At 40.3% G+C, this 19278-nt stretch overlaps 1 protein-coding gene across 3 annotated transcripts in view; it reads left to right on the top strand.

Moving 5' to 3' along the window:
• The first annotated feature begins 2289 nt into the window (after nucleotides 1–2289).
• rhbdf1b (rhomboid 5 homolog 1b (Drosophila)) overlaps nucleotides 2290–19278 on the top strand; it is a 39935-nt gene continuing 22946 nt past the window's right edge. For all 3 annotated transcript variants that reach the window (XM_087845355.1, XM_087845354.1, XM_087845353.1), the window contains exon 1: nucleotides 2290–2574. The gene's annotated coding sequence lies outside the window, so the exon portion shown is untranslated. The remainder of the gene's footprint in view (nucleotides 2575–19278) is intronic.

Below are 19278 nucleotides of genomic sequence, written 5' to 3'. Positions count from 1 at the left end.
TGTATGTATATTTTTAGTCATTAGACCATTTCTGCAGGTTTAAGTAACTGCCTTGCATTCTTTATTTTTTCATGTAACCTCCATTTCCACTGAAGTGAAAATTTATCCCTAACACACCCAGGAACACCTGGCCAGGCTTGCACAACCTGTGACCGCAAATATGATCCGTTTTCTAGGCTATAACCTGTGGGCAATATTGTTTCGCTTACAACAATCACATCGCTGTGTGAACTAAATGTTGTGGGGGTTATGATGAGAGACAGCGGTCAGATAAACCTTTTAAAGACTTTAGATGGCTGTGTATAGAAGAGGATGGTAAGAAGATCCGGGAGACCAAGACACTGACCCTGAAGGGGAGTCTGTTTTAGGGCGAATAAACCACTACTGCAGTACCTGTGCTGGAAGAGATCTCTGACCAAGAAGATAAAATTACTTTACTATATATATATATGACATGTTTTTTCCAGCATATATATAGGACCCTTGGATAGATTTATCCTTGGAATACAGAGAAATATGGATGTTTAAAACACCAATATCTAAGATAAATAAAGAAAATGCCATTTAATGCATCAGCAACAGTAATAAAATTCATGCAGACATTATTTCATTTATGAAATGTGATAAACCTATAATTTTATTTTGTTTTTTTGTATTTGTTTAGTCTGTACCTTGACCTGTTTTTTCTTTCATGCTTTGATTTGTTTTTTATTTTTTATGCATATGTTTTTGTAATATTTAACCTTGAATTTACCCAAATTATTGTATTTTATTTTTGCATTTAATTGTGTTGTTGTTGTTGGTTTCAAGTCTTTGCATATATGTTGACTGAATCATTGAGCCAAAATATATGCAAAATAGATTGAAGGTATTTTCACTTCTTTACCTGGTGGCAAACAAAAAAGCTAAAGCCATTATCTTCATCTCTCCAAAGCCTCTGTTGAACTAATGCAATAACATATCAGTTATGTATTTCTGATCGTGACAATTCTGCTCTTCAGTCATTACATTAGGTTTCACTAGCTTAACAGTACACAAATATTCCTGGGGTCTAGCGGGATCTTAAATATAGATTTCATGCATGTTTAGTGCTTCTGGAACATAATAAACTTTATTTCTTCACTTAGACCCTAATAATGAGGGATATGTCCAGTTGTTAAATATGCTTTCTTAGTTAACAATGTTTTGTCTCTTTTAACACTTCTAAATCCTACAATATGAGTACAATTTGCTCTTGGAATGATTTGAATTACTGGGACACTGGCGGCATTTGTAATTGTGAGCATTTTTCTTATTATTCCTTGTAATGCTTTAAGGGCATTTCCTGATCATACACATACTTTTACTGCTGTGACACTTTTATAGGCTTTAAGAAATTGTAGGAGTTTTATATATCAATTAGTGTTCAAGGTGCTTTATAAAGGAATGTTGAGGAAAGTACTTTTTCATACATCACTTTGCTTCCAGATCCAAATTAGCAGAAATTTGGATTTCTGCTATATCAACCTTGCTCATGCTGTAACTGATCCAAACAGAATTTTTTTTTGGCTATTATATCATGCAATGAGGGGTAGGACAGTTGCATGTTGGTTAGCACTGCTACCCTACAGCAAGAAGGTCCTGGGGTCAAATCCATTATTCTGCCTTTCTGTGTGGAGTTTGGCTCTTCTCTCCTGTGTTTGCATGGGTTCTCTGGCTTCCTCCTATAGTCCATAGGACTATGCAGTTAGTGGGGTTAGGTTAACTGGTGATTCTAAACTGCCCATAAGTGTAAATAGTTATCTGTCTCCATGTGTTAGCCTGGTAACCTGTCCCAGAACCCTGCCTCTTGCCCTATGGCAACTAGGTTAAAATACTGCACATGACATTTACAGTGATTTCTGTATACTGTATTAAGATAAGGTCAAACTCATAGGAAAAGAAACAACAGTACACTCTCAGATACTGTTTTATAATTTTTAGTTTTGGCTGACTGTGCTCACAATCGAAAAAGTTCAAGGAAAAATAAATGAAAGAAAATAGTGTTAAAGCAAACCTTTATTATTCAAGTAGGTAATTCTCACATAGATGTACAACTAGGAATTTAAACTGAAAAAAAAAACGGCTTAAATAACTGTGAGACCAGATGGTATTTCTAATCTTCCCTGGCCTAAAAACCTTACAATTACAACTATGTAGCCTGTTTTATCGCCTAGCCTGTAGTTGCTCTTTATCGCCGATAGACGGCGCCCTCCAGTCGCACGTAGGTCGGTCTGTCGGTCGGCGTCCATCCAGCGGTGGAGGCAGCAGCGGCAAAGTGGGCGGACCGGGTGAGAGACTACACATGAGCAGCTCAGTGAATCCGGTGTACGCGCTATAGTACGGAGGCTTCAGCTGGCAGCTGTTTCACATTTTTATGGCACGTGAACACGGTACCGCCCTCACTAACATCTGGAGCTCGCGCTTAACAGGGAGACCACTCTTCCTTGTGGCCGCGTGATGAGGCAGATAGAACTTATGTAGGGCAGTGAGCGTTTCACCGGCGGGGACCCCTCTGTGCTGTACTCGGCAGAAGGAACCGGCCTCATCTTGAAGGTAGGTGGGAATAACGTCGCCTGTCATAGCGGACATCGTCGCTGCTTGAGCCGGCTGCTCAATGAATACACACCGTGTAGTATTTGTAAGGCGGGAGCTGAGCTGTCAGCATCTCACTCGTGGTGCAGGTACGCTGTGTTTTAACTGCTTTGCAGCACACGGGCTCTCTGGGTGGGGTCTCCCGAGGCTCACACCAAACACCCATTGGTGGCACTGTGCGTTCATGCTTGTTGTGTGTGTGTGTGTGTACTAAGGGAGTTTAACACATCTGGACTGTCCTTTAAGCCTTGTGAATTAAAACGCCACGCTGTTGTGTAGCAAATGTGTGTGACACATACCTTGGTCTGTCAAATGGGTGGAAGTCCAAGACATAAGGACCATCAGCGGGTCTAATGAGGTATGAAAGAGAGAACGGGAAAGTCAGACTAAGGCAGACCTTGTTACCCACTGGCAAAATATCTTAATATGTTGTCTACTCTTAAATGATATAGTAAGTCAAGGCAGGGTTGGATAATTCACACACACACGCTAGGGCACTTGCAGGTTTTTAAGAGTGATGAATTGATTTCAGTGTGCTGCAGGCTCGTCTGTTGCTGAGATGAAGGGGACTGCTAGAGTTGCTGGCTGCGCAGGAATCCCACAGAGACAATTAAACCACTGACCCGTGTCATCAAGGATTTGTTTTGCCTTCCTGTTCGGAAACGTGGTAGGGAGCTGACTTTTTGGGCCAGATGGCAGGAGCATACACTTGCACACACACTTGTGAAGCGCGCGCACACACACAAACACACACATCACCTGGCACAGCTGTACAAAACTCCCTACTGAGGGACACAGCAGTTTTGGTCAGGGTTAAAACCTGCGATCTCAGTGATGACTTAATGGAGTGTGGCAAAAACAAATTCATTGCTCAGCTGTCACAAACACACGTTTCGTTAAGATTCTGTTCTTTCAGCTGTAACTGTGTTGTATGTTAGTAGTACCTGATGTTACTAATAGGACAGGATCCAGGATGCTCTTTATTTTGGAGGGAAATGGATCTGGCAGTGAATTTGGACATACAACGAAGTATTTTATGAAAAATGTCTAGATTTATACCACTTCTAAACAAGTAAACCTGCTGTTTTCTATGATTTTCTGAACTGTTGATACAAGGCAGGCTGGATCGATGCTGTTGTGTTGTTTACACCAAACTCTGACGCTACCATCCGAGTGCTGCAGCAGAAATCGTGACTTATCAGACCAACCAACGTTTTTTCAGTCATAACTTGCCCAATTATTGTGAATCTTATCCTCAGTTTTCCATTCTTAGCTGACAGGAGTGACATCTGGTGTGGTCTTCCGCTGCTGTAGCCCATCTACTTTAAGGTTTGGCATTTTGCGTGTTCAGAGATGCTCTTCTGCATGCCTCAGGTTAAAAGAGTGGTTATCTGACTTCCTGCTGTCTTCCTGTGAGCTCTGACCTCTGACATCAACAACGCTGCTCACTGGATATTTTCACTTTTTCAGGCCATCATTGGTTCGATGGTTGTGCAGGAAACCCCCCGAAAGATCAGCAGTTTCTGAAATACTCGGACCGTCTGGCACTAAAGCCAACTAACAAACCTTCCTTCTCAATTCTGATGTTCAGTTTGAACTTCAGCTGGTCGTCTTGACCAAGTACGCCTTAATGCACTGAGATGGTGGCGTGTGATTGGCTGCTTAGATGTTTGAGTTGAACAGGCATATCAAAGAGAGTGGTTGGGTATTGTACATATCATTTGATCTTTAAAATATAATAATCAAAACAAACTAACATTTCTAAAGTGAAAAACATTCAATTTCTCACGTTAAAGGAAATATATGAACTTTTAAACTTTGCTTTAAATTGCTGTTATTACAGATCCTTTCATCACTCTACAACTCTGTTATAAATACACGTGGAAAAGCAGCTCATGGTGTCATAAATCACCTCTGCTGTGAAGTCCTGATTATGATGGTGGCCCTAAATTAGAACTGAGAGCGCCTAATATAACCTGATGACAAAAGTACGACAGCACACATGCACCCAAAGCGCTAAACAGGAAGCCAACAGCGTAACCTTGATGTAAAACGGTAGGCATCTGTAAAGCATGAAGACGTTTTGCAGGTGTGTCTTTGTCTCTTGCCTGGGCGCACTGAGGTTGCCGCATCGAGCTTGTTTGAACAAGTTAGACATAAAAGCGACGGTGACAATAGCAGGTTTATTTCTGGGCTGCTGCTCTCACAAGTGAAATGCACCTTCATGTTTATACTGAGCCCTCTCCGCTGGGTGCACCAGGGTGGAAAACTGCGTTGGTTTTACAGGAGCCCTCAAGCATTTTCTACAACTCATTTTTCATGGCAGCTTGCCCAGGAGTGGATCATCTCTAGTGCCTACAAGCCATACTCTACATTTTTCATGTGATTTATGCAACTACTTGTTATCGGGCAACTAGTTCATTCATGTAGGAAATGCCGGTAAATAGGTTTGCGCAAATTTGAATGGGAGGTGTTGTTGTTCCTTTGGTCGTCCGTTTTTTAAAAGACATTTTTTCTAAAGGCGTGTTTTTACAAAAGGAGGTTAAATTGATCAAATAACTGCAAAAGAAGCAACATCCTCCCCAGCCTTAGTGACAATTTCAGTTTAGGAGTATTTAAACAATGGTTTACTGATGCTAAACTAACTCAGTGAAAGTGTAATCTTTCTTCTCAAGAAACCCTCCAACTAAATGGTTGTGTTGGCGATTTGTGCCTGTCATATCAGCTGGCTGCTGCAGGCAACCCTGGCCAGTCTGCAGTCTAAGTGGCAGACACACACAAACTCTTGACTTCTGATCAACAGACTGGAGTTCAAGCTTTGTCTTGGCTGCTTTTATGTTTTGCTTTCACTCGTGGTTTGGTTAGGGTTTGGCACAAAACCTATTTGGTTATCGTTCAGGAAAACCCCCAGTTTGGGTTAACTACATGCAGTTTTTTCTAGACCTCTGTCATCATTTTAAGTGGGGGAACTTGCACAATCGGTGGCTGACTAAATACTTTTTTGCCCCACTGTAGCTGCAGAGCAGAACAAGGTTTACTTTAAAAAGGTAGACTTAAAGTCTCCTCTCTCTGTGCCGGGGCAGCTGACGATCTCTGTTATTCTTGTGCACTTCCGTTTGTGTGCCCGCCCGTGCACATGCAATTGCATACTGGCACTAACACTTGCTAAAAACCTCCATTGCCATTCTTGCCTTTCCAGGATGCTGTTACATCTAAAAATGACAACAGCACAGCACATGATTTACATGCACGTGTACCACACAAATTACCTATGTGTTTTTCTGGAAGAGGAAAGTCTGAGGCATCGGCAGATTAGCTCAAAATCTGTAGTGAAGCCAGGTAAAAGGTGTGAATCCTCTAGCCATCTTTAACAAGTCCAACATGAGTTAACTCATACTTTTGGGTAGATAGTGTCCACAGCAATGTGAGATTTGTCTGATTGTTTGGTAACAGTCTGGTGCTGGCTGCATAAAAAAGTTTGTTTTTACAGTCACGTCTTAGTCAGAGTGTGCAGAGGGGCAGCAGACCGCGGCTGCCTTTCCTGGCTGGCAACAAATTCAGACCTCCAGCTGTAGCATGAATGATTAGCAGTGCGATGACATGACTTTCCTAAATGTGCACTAACAGGTAATGGTTAAATAATTGAGTATGTGCAGCTTGTTTTACCCTGCATCCACCCCCACCCCCCGGAAGAAACAAATGATCAAGATTTGAGCTGATCTGCACAGATCTGGACAGGGATTTCTCTAATCCTCTCTCTCCATTATTGTGTCTCTTCCTCTTTTTTCTTTTTTTCCTGTCACTACATGGTGCTTGCGCTTTCATTTTTTTCCTCAGATAAGATCAGACAGGTGCTTTCAGTGCACCATGCAAGTAGTGACAGATAGTAAAAAAAAGGTGTTCACATTCATATGTGTGTTCTTTTTATTTACTGTAAGCAATAAATAGAGAGAAACCTCTGCACTCTGACATAAGTATGCATTTTTAGTTTGATTTGAATATTCTCTAAAGTTTCCTCGATCATTCAAGTCTCGCGTAAAAAAAAACATCAGCTGTTGGAATTGTGACTCCATAAAGTCGATGAAGTACCGTGCTTCATCAGTGTAAGTGCGGACATGCAGGTCACGGAACAGTCATGAGTGGATCAGTGTGATAAGTGTGTGATGGGGTGATGACCGATGGGCAGATGTGCAGTCTTGCAGTTACTGTGACACATTTGTTTCAGGATGAGTTGGGTGGGAGCTGCATAAACAGATTTCCCGAGTGTATGTTAAGTCTTTGAAGAGTAGACGTGCAGTGGGTGTGCAGTGATACCGGAGGGACAATACCTTACTTCGATATTAAAAGTGAAAGAGATGGCGCTCCAAGTATCCTGAATCAAATATTTACGAGAGTTCTGGAATGACAAAGGCGGCGGTTGCCTTGCCTCTGCCTCCAAAGAAGCAATAAACAGACAAACAGGGAAAGACGTGAGGCACATGTGCTTGTTAGCATAAATGCAGGTAAGTCTACTTATTGTTTTTCTTGGCTTACTAAATCTATAATCTGAATTACCACGGCATTTGCTCAAGAGCTCTGGAATGCACCGGGGGTGTTGTTCATGTCAACACTATGGAACAAGCTTTGTTTTTTTTCTCAGTAATAATCCTTTGTAATTCTACTTAAGCAGTTTTATTGGAAAAGTTAAGACTTTCTCTCCATTCATTTAGATAATAATTGCTCAGAGGTGCTACCAGAATGGTTGCCTAATGGTGAGACTTGCTTCTACATGGATTAAAATGAACAGCTAGCAGTGTACCCACTATGGAGGTCTTTCAGTTGGTACCAAAATTAAACCTGTGTTCTTTGTAATGGCCAGCTGGGAAAATATAGTATTACAATATTAATCTTACCTAGTTATCCAGAATTCTTAGGCAGTATTAGTATTCCTAGCATGTTTCAGCTGTGTATCCAGTGTATTTTACTATTTAATCCTAACTTTAAGACAAATATTTTATCTGTTTATCCATCATCCATCAGTGTTGGCTATTTATTGCTCCACAGCTACTGCACTCTAACTGGGGACATACTTGCTAAATGACTTGTTGCAGGTGGTAATATCATAAAGCGTAGAGGATTGCTGGAACATCGAATCACTCCGGCCTCTTTGTGACTTTGGCGAGAATACTTTCACTCAGCATGAAAAGAAAATCAGTGAGAAAAGATCATCTTTATCTCGAAATTTAAAAAATAAAAGTCTGGTTGAATAGAAAGCTGCCTGTCAAAAAAGAATTTTAATCTGGCCATTATGTGGCCTCCAAACACTTCTTCAGTGTCTGTTTGATGACAATGCTATCCCCTGGCCAGACTGCTTTATGAAAATCCTGAATAACTCCTCTGTGTTTCTTTGAAACCACAATTACGACCACCATTTTTCCTTCATATTCCTTTCAGAGCCAATTCTCTATCCCCCTCGCTATCTTACTCTAATGTGGCATCTGTGGGCAATTACCATTAACTTTTCATACAAGGCCAGCCAACAGAGGAAGCTGTTGTATTGGCGCTCACAGCGTGGATTTGCTGGCAACGTAGAGAGACGGCAGGAAGGAGGAATAGTAGGAGGGTTAGACGGCTGCTGAGGAGGCCTATTCATGTCTCCAGGCGAGCCCACACTTGACTAGACACTTAATGTAGTGGTGACCTTCCTGTCACCATGCAGCTAACACAAAACAGCTTCATATGAGGCGCATGTGCTGTTTGTCGCCTTCCCTGCGAGTCAACCCTTCCCTTGGTCTCGTTTTTAGTCGTTATTAATATTTCTTTTCCTAGTTATTGCATTCTCTCAATGCCCCAGTGTTTGGCTGGTTTAAAGCCCCTTTTAACAGTTATTGTATTATATTATTATTTAATTATAGTTGTAAGAATGACCACTCATTATTTAACTTATTATAAGTGTGACAGTATTAGCCAGTTAAGGTCACTGACTTACATTATATGAGTGTTCTTCTAAAGTCCTTTTGACTTGAGTTCAAGGGTTCATTTGTTTTACTCGCTCAAAGACAGATTTTGCTGTTTAGTCTGCACCTGTGCAAGGCTCAGACTGGCCATCAACACCACGTTTAAAGAAACATTTAAATTGTTATCTTGATGTGAGTGTCGGCAATCAATGGTGGTAAAACTTTATTGTGGAAATTTCAGTGAAATGAGTTTTTTCTTCCCTGAGCAGTCATTTTTTAATGCTTTGTTTAGTTTCATTGTGTTATGTACAGTGTTGGTCAAGTTACATGAAAATAGTAATTAGTTACTAATTACTAATTACTTCTCCAAGAAAAAAATCTTGTTACTTCACTGGTTACTTATTACTTAGTTACTTTTTAAAAACTTAAAACACAACCTGAACACGTAATAAAGCAACAAACCTTTCAGCCCAATTCTATTTTTTCTGCATAATCCATCATGTAAAATTGAATGAAATGAAAAAATCTCTTTTTAAAACTTGTTTTATTTGTTTTAATCTTTTAACTTCATGCACACTGCATCAAGCAAAAATTATATTATATGCGACTGTCTTTACCTGGAAGAAATTTGTTTAACATTTAAACCTATTATCTGCATATTCCAGCATATGAAATAAAATGTTTTGTGTTTACACTCACTCTTTCAAATAGATGAAAGTAAAACACAGCAAAAAACAAATAAAATCAAAGATTCAGCAGCACTAAGTCCTGCTGCCCTTAAGTCTATTTTCAGCTGTTGAGCTGGAGTGGAGCCAGTGGAGGTTTGCCCGGTGCCGCAGCGGTCATGTCAGTGGGGGGATCCGGGGGTTTCTCTATGAATCTCACATTCCCGTGGCAGCGTGCTCGGTGCTTGCTCAGATTTGAAGTTTAATTTTTCAATGTAGAAAGACGTTTTCCTCCCAGGCAGATTGTACAGCGGACGCTAATGTTTTTATCACTTTTTAACCAATCAAACTCAAAGTAATGTCAGTACCTCCAAGCTTTAAACGCTGCACGGTCGTACTCTCTTCCGCACTCCATATTATCTATTGTTGATCACACGCCACAGACGTCGCACGTGTCATGAGACACTCTCACAAAATCACAGTTTAGTAAAGCAGTAACGTAGTGTGCTTATGGGAAAGTAACAGTAATCTAATTACTTTTTTTGCAATACTAATCCCTTACTTTACTCGTTACTTGAAAAAGTAATTGGATTACAGTAACGCGTTACTTGTAATGCGTTACTTGTAATGCGTTACTTCCCATCTCTGGTTATGCATAACTCTTATCTTTGCCTTTGACATTAAATGAGGGTTAAATCTTGTCCCCTGGTGTTTTCTGGCTATTTCAGCTAGAACTCTAAAGAAGTGCTCTAACCGAGGTTAACCATCAGACTCAGAGTTATTTGGCGTAAGTCAGTGTCTGTCTTTGATTTTACATAAATTCCCCCTTGCCCGTCCCAGAAGAGGGCATAGTGATTGGTCAGCTAGTCCTGTTTTTAGTTGAAAGGGAAGTCCTAAAAGCGCCCAGAATCAATCTTATAAAGTGCTGCTTTTATTTATTGTTGAGGATCTAATGATCACTGGTTCTAAGATGCTATGAAACATAAAACCCATCGTCAGTCTCAGTCTGCTCTCCTGGGGCTGTTACTGTGTAGTCTCTTTCACTCTGTTTTGGCTTCTGTCTGTCTTACCCTCTGTCACTGACTTTTTGTTCAGTATTTTCTTTCTTTCTTTCTTTTTGTCTCTTCTTCCCTCACGTTATTGTTCAGTCTGGTGTTGCCACCTTATAACAGACCAGGATGGTAGGCGGGGGAACCAGTCTTCCGTTCTTGCTGGCAAAACTCTGCACCATCATCTCAAGTCCCATACCAGGCACAGGGGCTGTAAACTGCTGTGCTCTCTCCAGCTGCATTTTTGGCAGCGATATATGCTATGAAGCTATGAGGTGTTGGAACATTTAAAGTGATGAATGGCAATGCTGCAGGCTAATTCTTACAGAGAGGTTTTCCATCGAGTCTTTTGTGTTGAATTATCTGCAGTTGCCAGTAATTACCTACAGTTTAAACTAATAATGATACCATCAATTAATCCGAAAAGATTTTACGTAAAACCTTTCCCGACATGTTTTTATTGGCATTTTTTGTGTCCATAGACAATATGAAAGATGGATTCAGTGCTTTGAGGGAAATGAAGAGAAGTGCTTTTAGCCTTTAAGCTTGCAATGTTTTTGATAGCCACCAGGGGGACGATAGCTGTGGTTACAAGTCTGTGGAAAGTTTACAGGACAAGTGGGCCTCGGACTTGAGACTGACGAGTCAAATGCCGACTGATGTGTTGTCTGACAGTGTGATCCATATCCGCTTGTCACATCCAGTTTCAGTACACAAAGATGGCGATTGCCACACGAATGCTTCATTTGCTTAATGTGTCCTAATAGTGCAGTGTAATTCAAAGCTTGATCATATCTGCATTGCTCAGGAAATTCAGTTACAGGCTTCTCAATGCTCTGACAAGATGAACATGTGAAGGATTTCATGCACCGAAACGAAACTCTGTAACTAAAAGGCAGAAACAGGTAAACGGATGCAGATGTTTGGCATAGCAGACAGACAGACGTGTACATGGATGCATACACATACACAACAAACAGCTTGTTTATGTTGTTTAGACATTTCAGAGGGATATTTTGTGTGTTCTGTGTCCATCTCCTCTCCACACAGTATCACACTGTTTATTCTCTGCTTTGCTGCACTGGATTTCCTTTGGGTTTTTTATGCTCTTTGACTTGGTGCAGCATGTCTTTTTTTTTTTTTACCCATCTTTCATCTTCTCCCAACATGACATAAAAACCATTTTCTCTCCATCTGTTGTTCTGTTTTTCCTCTCCTCTCTGCCTCGATGCATTCCAGGTCATCTGAAGTCAAGAGGCAGCGTGAGGTCGCGTCCCATTATCACGCTATAACGTCCTTGGAGAACCTTTCCCAGCCTTAATGAACTTTTTTTTTTACTGGCATCACTGTCACAGTTTGATGTGTTATGAACTGTTTGCTTCCCAGCAATGGTTACCTTGAGGTTCGACGCGATCGCGAGCTCTGCACAGATAAAAAGGCTTGTCTTCCTATGCACACTGCTTCATCAGAATTGTGTGGGTGTGAATTAAAGTGCAGCGGGTTGGATTTTGAATGCATGCACGTCTGCGTGCCTTTCCTGCTTGTCAGTCTGAAACTGCTTCCCCACGGGCCACGTGTCAATCTACAGTGGGGAAACACTTGATGCTGGTAGTCTGTGCCAATCCTTTAATCTCTTAATGACATTCATAGGAGACTTTTTTTTTTCTTTGTGAAACACATCTGAGACTGTTGGATTATGCAAAACCAAGAGTGCAGGAAGTGTAGGTGTCGATTTTTTACTTCCCGCTTCTGCCCCAATTAAATCCATCCTGCTTCGATAGCTCACTAGTTGAGAGACATGATTGTACTCAGAGGCAGATTTGACCTCTGACCTGCTCTCATTGTTTGGGCTTCTGTTTATCTTTGTATAGCTAAGCAGCTTTTTTATGCCGTTCCCCTCTGCATTAAGGCAAAAGGACATTCTAGCAATTCTGCCAAGCATATTTGTAAGCAGATACACTTTGCATTTAGATTTTAGGGTGTATAAATTATTTTAATGATAAAATCTGGTTCTTGGAGTTCTTGCTTGCCTACAGGAGACTTATGGGTTACTCTCCATATAAGTTTTTTCCTTACAGCATAAAAGGCTTTTGTTGCAAACTGGTGGTCTGTAAATAGAACTGAATAAATATTGAATAAAAAAGTGTCTTTTTTTTTAGCCTTTACTGGGCGATAGTACCTCTAACCCATTGTTAAGGGAAAGCAATAAAGCTTTACTAGAGATAATAAAACTTGCCCCTATTACATTTATTAATATGTGTCAAACCACAATATCGAATTGAATTTTTTAAAGATTTCGCACCTCTTGTAGTCAGTATTATTCACTGTCAGCTTTTCAGTTTCACAAGAATAAAAATCTGCTTTTTAGTAACACATTCCTTGGAAAAGTTGATCATCGTATATGTAGCCTGATGTTGATCAGTCACGGTTCTCACACTTATCATACTGCAGCTGACAAATTAGAGTAGAAGTAGGCTGCAAGGTACTCGGGCGCTTTTCAGGAATGTGAGGCATTTCCTAGCCTACAGTGTAGCTGTGAAAGGCAGACAGGATGAACACGGCACATTTCTGTTTATTTTAATTCTGCTTCTGATTGTAGGCAAAGTTTCAAAAGTTTATAATATCAATTGACATTTTATTCTTTTTTGTGACATTTGAAACATCAATAAACTGCTGTAAACAAGCGATTTTGTCAACAAGAAGCCTTGCAGCTTCATTTAATAATTCAAGATTGTTTTGCAAGGTGTGCCACCAGATCACGTTTGACTAAAGCTGTTTTATGGCACAGAGGGAGGTTGCTTATAGAGGAAGGTGAGGGCAGTGGTTTTCTTCTAAAATAGACGAGGAGCTCTTGAGAGTTTTTGTCGTGGCAGATGGTGCAAAGATTCAAAAGCAGATGGAAAAATTGCTTGAAAAACGTTCATCTTCTGTGAATGAGAAAACCAAGCATCACTAAGGAACGGGATGCAAGGTGTCAAAGACGTCTTTGTGACAGGTTTAGACTACAGTGTGGTCTTAATCAGCCTGTCTCTTTTATAAATTATCCCAGTGTGTTGTATTTGACAGTGAGACGTGTTTATGTACACACATACAGTAGCCTTAAGTAGCAGCGTCACTTGCGTGTGGGTTTCTTTTTGGTGGTTTTGTGTGTGTGTGTCTAAGTGGGTGGGATATGTTCCCGCACCCCTGTGCGCTGATCTGCACAGCGGCTGATTGACTAATGAATTGCTCACTGTCGTGTAATCTGCGGTAAGAAGATAAAAGACAGACGCCGCAGGACAATCAAAGCAGTGTTTAGACAGATGGTTTGAACTCATTAAGACCCCCCACTGTGAGTCTGTCAGCGCGTTTTGGAGCACAATCAAACTCGTAAGTGAACAATCTACAGATTGATGTTAGAATTTGGAAAAGGAATCAGTGATGTGGCATATAAACCAATCAGTGGTGGGCTTTATTGTAAGAATGCATAGAAACTTACCGATTTACCAGTTTGTTAGCTTTTTACCAATATATTAGTATTCACATTTATATTGGCCAATGAATGAGCATTTAAAAGATAGACATCGGAGGGATACTGTAAATAAACAAATAACTACACATGACAAATGTCAGGAAATCTGCTTATGTTTCGTGTATCTGAAAGAAAAAAGATTTTTTTTAAATCACCAAATAATGGTATGAATATCAGTCGACATCCTCACTTTCCTTCCCGTGTCTGGGACATTTATAATTGATAAATAGCTGAATTCATCTGATCGTGAGTCCAGATAATTCAGTTCAGTGCAGCTGAATACTCTGAACACTGATGTCTCTGAGGAGCTGCTTTACAGTCTTGTTCTGTTTTACAATGTTTTTATTTTGTCAAATTTGAGTCTCATTTATTTCGGTTGAGCCTAATTATAACTAACCTGGGCAAAATCATTTTGTCATCCAGCGCATTTAATAAGCAGGCTGCAGAAAGAAAAAGCAAAAATAGTATCAACGAGAGGAGGTGGCTGCTTGGATTATGGCACAAAGACTGATGGTAATATAAACTGTTATGTTCATATTATTCATTTATTTGTTCTTTTTCAAACATATTGCATGTTTTGGATATGCAGCTGAGAACACGATTTAGCAATGAGTCCAACTTAGACTTCTGTGGTGAATAATCTTTTCTGGCTAGCGTTCGGCCTCAGCGTGGCTGCCAAAATGTTAAATAAGGCTGTATCCCCACAGCCGGGTATAGACACAATAGTTAAAGTCTCCTCTTAATAATGTCTAAAGATCTAAATTACTTTTATACATGTTATTGTAAATCTTTTATTCAGCACAGTACTTTTATATTTTTACAGTAAGAAACCCTCTAAAAGAAGCATTTAATGCTGCCAAATTTAGAAAGTCAGGAAGTCCAAAAGTCAACATACAATTTTAATTAATGTTTTTGGCAAGGAAAGACGTGACTGCTTTTCTGTTTTATTTGTCATTCATCATTCCTTGTTTTTACTTACTGACATGACCGAAATTCTGTTTCTGTAGCGGCAGATGTTTAATCATTTATTAGTGTTTGTTTTAGAGGTAGTAGCAGATTAGAGAAACACACACATGCACTCATCATCCAAACTCTGCAAACAGAAAGGAAATGACCTACTGTGTTATGACTAACATCTGGCACAGATGAGAGCCCAGAGCAAATGTAGTCCCTTTGTAGGGGGTTGGGATTGAGGGTAGGATGATAGAAGCACGCAAGATAATTCGATGCAATTCAATTTTCATGCATTGTTACATAACCATAACAAATAATTAAAAGAAAAGATGCACAGTTGTGGGAAGAAGGGTTTTTGTGTGCAAAAGGATCTGTAGGAACAGATGAATGCAATGAAATGGCAGCAATTCAGAAAAGCGCTGCCCTGCGAAGAAAAACTACTTTAACACTGAAGTTGAAATGGGCCCAGTGGTGCTGTTTGGCAGGTTGTAGTGCCTATTAGAACAGAGCAGTGCCAATGTAATAAAGTTCAAACCCTCCTGGGCTGTCTGAGTTTTAATCTTATGCTGAGTCCAAGCCAGTCAACTTGGAACTGCACTGATAATTGTCAGTTTTATAAAACGTTCTTGCTGGAGAGCAAAGGAAACACCGGGGCTCTTTACTAAATATACCATACATCCATCAAATGAAAATAAACATATGATCTGAAATTTAACAGTTGTCTGGCATTATCATTAGAAAGAACTGCACAAATAAAATCCAAGTAACAACTTCACTAACACTCAGTGGATACAGTAGTAGGTAGAGCTTGCTCTCTTGCCCTCAGATCTGCCCTAATTCTTTGTGGCATCCATCAGTGATTTTGGTCCATATTGACATGATAACATCACACGGTTGCTGCAGATTTGCTGGCTGCACACTCAGGTTATGAATCTCCCATTACACCACATACCAGAAGTGCTCTGTTGGATTTAGAGCTGGTGACTGTGGAGGCCGTTTATTTACGGTGAACTCATCGTTATGTTCAAGAAACCAGTTTGAGTTGATTTGAGGAATGTGACATACTATGTGATCTTGATGGATACCATGTGGTCATAAAGGGATGAGCATGGTCAGCAACAATACTCTGGTAGGCTGTGATGTTTAAATGGTGCTCAGTTGGTACTAAGGGGCCCAGCGTTTGCCAAAAACATATCTCCTACACCATTACATCACCACCCTGAAGCAAGCTAGAAGGCAGGATGGATCCATGTCCTCATGTTGTTCACGCCAAATCCTTGACCCACCATCAGAATATTGCAGCAGGAATCAAGACACATCAAACCATCAATGCTTTTACAATCTTGTCCAACTGGTAGCAGTTGGTGAGCTGGTACAAACTGTAGCCTCAGTTTCCTGTTCTTAGCTGACAGGTACGCAGTGTGGTCTTCTGCTGCTGTAGCCCATTTGCTTCAAGTTCAGTATACTGCGCATTCAAAGATGCTCTTCTGCACATCTTGGTTTGTAACGAATTGTTTTTTGAGTTGCTGTTGCTTTGCTATCAAAGGCAACAGTAATGCAAAAGACTAGTCTAGGCAATCTGTCTAAAGTCAGTATATTAAGGTTGCAATGAAATTGGCTTCAGCCAGCTGAAAAACTTTTATTGGTTTTCCACAATTCAAAATATGTAAAAATAAAATTATGCTGGTATTAAGGCCACACCATGCAAGTGTATTTAAATCAAGTGGAATCATTGGGATTTGTGGATTTGCTTCCAGCAATGAAACAAAAGCACAGAAATTTAGCCAGACATTATTGATCTTTGAGGGAAAGCGAGCCAAGAGTTTTAAAATGAAGAAAACATTTCTCTCTGAGAACATGAATTGTTACAAAAAGTAGAAGAGTGCCTGGAGTCACTGATACAGAGACGCATTGACATCTTGTGTTGTGGGAATCTAGCTAAGCTAAGCCTGCTTACTTCCCAGTACTCTAAAAGCCTTTTTTTGCTCTTCTGTGATTTCTTACTGAATGAAATTCTGCACAATTACAGATAAAATGCCAGGGGTGCTAAATGTGCTACCGGAGAGAAAATAGAAAAGAAGCTCAGATGGATCCTGCCAATGGAAACAATGAAAAGTAACACTAAAACCAACCCATTGCCCAGAGATTATACTGGACAGCAGGAAACAGTTGATGCCTGGGTGTTTTAATTGACTGTTTTTTGCCTGGCTGGCAGGAGCAGCAGCTGGGCTGGCAGGTACGCTAGTTTACCAAGTGTCACATTGTCACAGAGCTTTTAAAGCTAAATATTCTAAAGATGCATGGATTAAGTTAACTGTGTTATTCGGTCTTTGCATGAAAGAAGTTGATGTAATACAGCACTTTGATTTAAATATAGCTAGATATTGCATATCCAGAATTTGTTTTTAGCCATCCTACCAAAGCACCCAAACACTTTTTGGGCAGTACACTGAATATTAAAAAGCAGAGTAAATGAAAGTCTTGCACCCTCAAAGAGGAGCCAGAAAGAAAGAAAGAGAACAAAGAAGGCAAGAGATTTAGAGAATAAAAGGGAGACAGTGCAGAGAGCAGATTGTGGGCTGCTTAACATGATGAGCCACTGAATATCAAAGCTTACTGACATGCAGTCACGGTAGCTTTACATGGCACAGTTACTGGTTGCAGCCTCAAAGACCAGAATGGTAAATGGACTGGTTCTTATATAGCGCTTTTCTACTCTTCTGAGCACTCAAAGCACTTTACACAACTTGTGCATTCACCCGAGCACATTTGTCTAAATGCTTTCTAGCTAAATAACACACATTCATACTCCGATTGATGCATTAGAGACCAATTTGGGGTTAGTATCTCGCCCAAGGATATTTGGCATGTAGACTAGGGGAAGCCAGGAATTGAACCACCAACCTTCCGATCAGTAGATGACATGCTCCGCCACCTGAGCTACAGCGACCCCAAAGGCAAAGGATCAGGGAGCAGTGTCAGGACAAGTCTTGCTTCGGTGCCAAAGAGATGCCTTTGTTTTATTCTCGACACGTCAGCAAATGTCACTCCATGTAAAGCAGATCCAATTACGCTACCATTCTGCTGTAGTCCCCTGAAAGCACAGCAGGCTGTGCACAGAAGTTCATATTTCCTTTGAGGTAACACTTTGACAACATTGGAGTTTTGATGGCAAATTGAAGCCAAAATAAGAACTTAAAAGCCTTTAAATGTTCTTTTTTGCTATCATAAAAAGTATGCTACTTCATCCAGAGCAAGTAGTCAGTCTTAATGCTTTCAAAAGGAGAGGATAATTTTCAGAACTGAAATATGAAGCTCTTTACTGGCAAGTTGGATTATGCGATGACACCATCTTTTGCTTTTTTGCTGAATTTGACTCATTGATATCAGTGACACCACATCCTGCTCACGACACTATCACAGCATCACCTCCATCGAATCGGTGGGCAGTACAAGCTTCTGTGGCTGAACAGCAGGGCGATGTCATGTGGCATACAGCACGGGGATTACATACCCTAATCTGCCTGTCATGAAAAATCCAACTAGAGGAAAAAAAGAGGAAAGAGATCAAGATTATAGAATAACAAATGGCGAATGTTACAAAACAAGATGAAAAATGGGGATATTGATTTTGGACCGCTTTGCACCTTCAAGCAGAGACCTGCAAAGACCTGATGCGAGGGGGCTGAGGCGAGCGCTGTGTAGTATATGCATGTGAGCGAATTTTGACCTTACTTGAAAAGTGCATATCAGAGTGCCTGAGTTCATGTTGCCGTGCACACACAATATCACCACTACAAAATAAGCAAAGGATGTGGTGAAGCAAAGGATTTTAGTGAAGCCTTCTATTTGCAGGGGTGTGTTTATAAAAGAACGCGCAGACTCCTTCATGTGACCGCAGAGGGACCATAACACTGACACAGGCAGCTGAGAGGCGAAAAGAACGGAATCCAACTTTTGTTTGATATTTTACTTTTTGATATTTTAAAATTGCGTTGGCCCGGTGCATGAATGCACTCTACATCTACATGTGCATTCTCAACTTTCAAAGAAGAATTCTAAAATACTTTATTAGATAATCTGAGTTCAAAGCCACATTGTAATTACATCTGTTTGATCATCTTGAAACTTGGCAGTAGCACGCTAGTGTTTACTGTATACTGTACTGTCCCAGAGTTTCTTGTAATTTTTAAAAAGTGGTCCTGAGCAACTGTTCTGCAGGCTTTCTAAAGGCCTTTCAGTCTTTAATCAGCACTTATTTTCAGTCCAGTCCTTGTACCGGACCTTTTCAGAGGAATGTTTTGTTTGTAAAACCACTTAACACTGACCTATGAATCATTCAATCATGAAAAAGAACCCAATTCAAAGGAGGAGAGAGTGTTGTGTCTACACATAGCAGACAACATAGCAAAGAACCCATTTTAAACTGAATTACTTTGCTAGCAGCCAGTTGAAAAAACACGTTTTCTTTAGTTGAATCTATAAAAAATGTTTGACAGACGTAAAACAGTATTTTTGCACCAATAAACCGTACATTTTTACAAAAAGCC

This window comes from Neolamprologus brichardi, chromosome 8, assembly GCF_056152115.1.
Source record: "Neolamprologus brichardi isolate AB-2024 chromosome 8, ASM5615211v1, whole genome shotgun sequence".
Lineage (NCBI taxonomy): Eukaryota > Metazoa > Chordata > Actinopteri > Cichliformes > Cichlidae > Neolamprologus > Neolamprologus brichardi.
The sequence above is the reverse complement of the archived record's forward strand: the minus strand, read 5'-3'. Positions and strand labels throughout refer to the sequence as shown.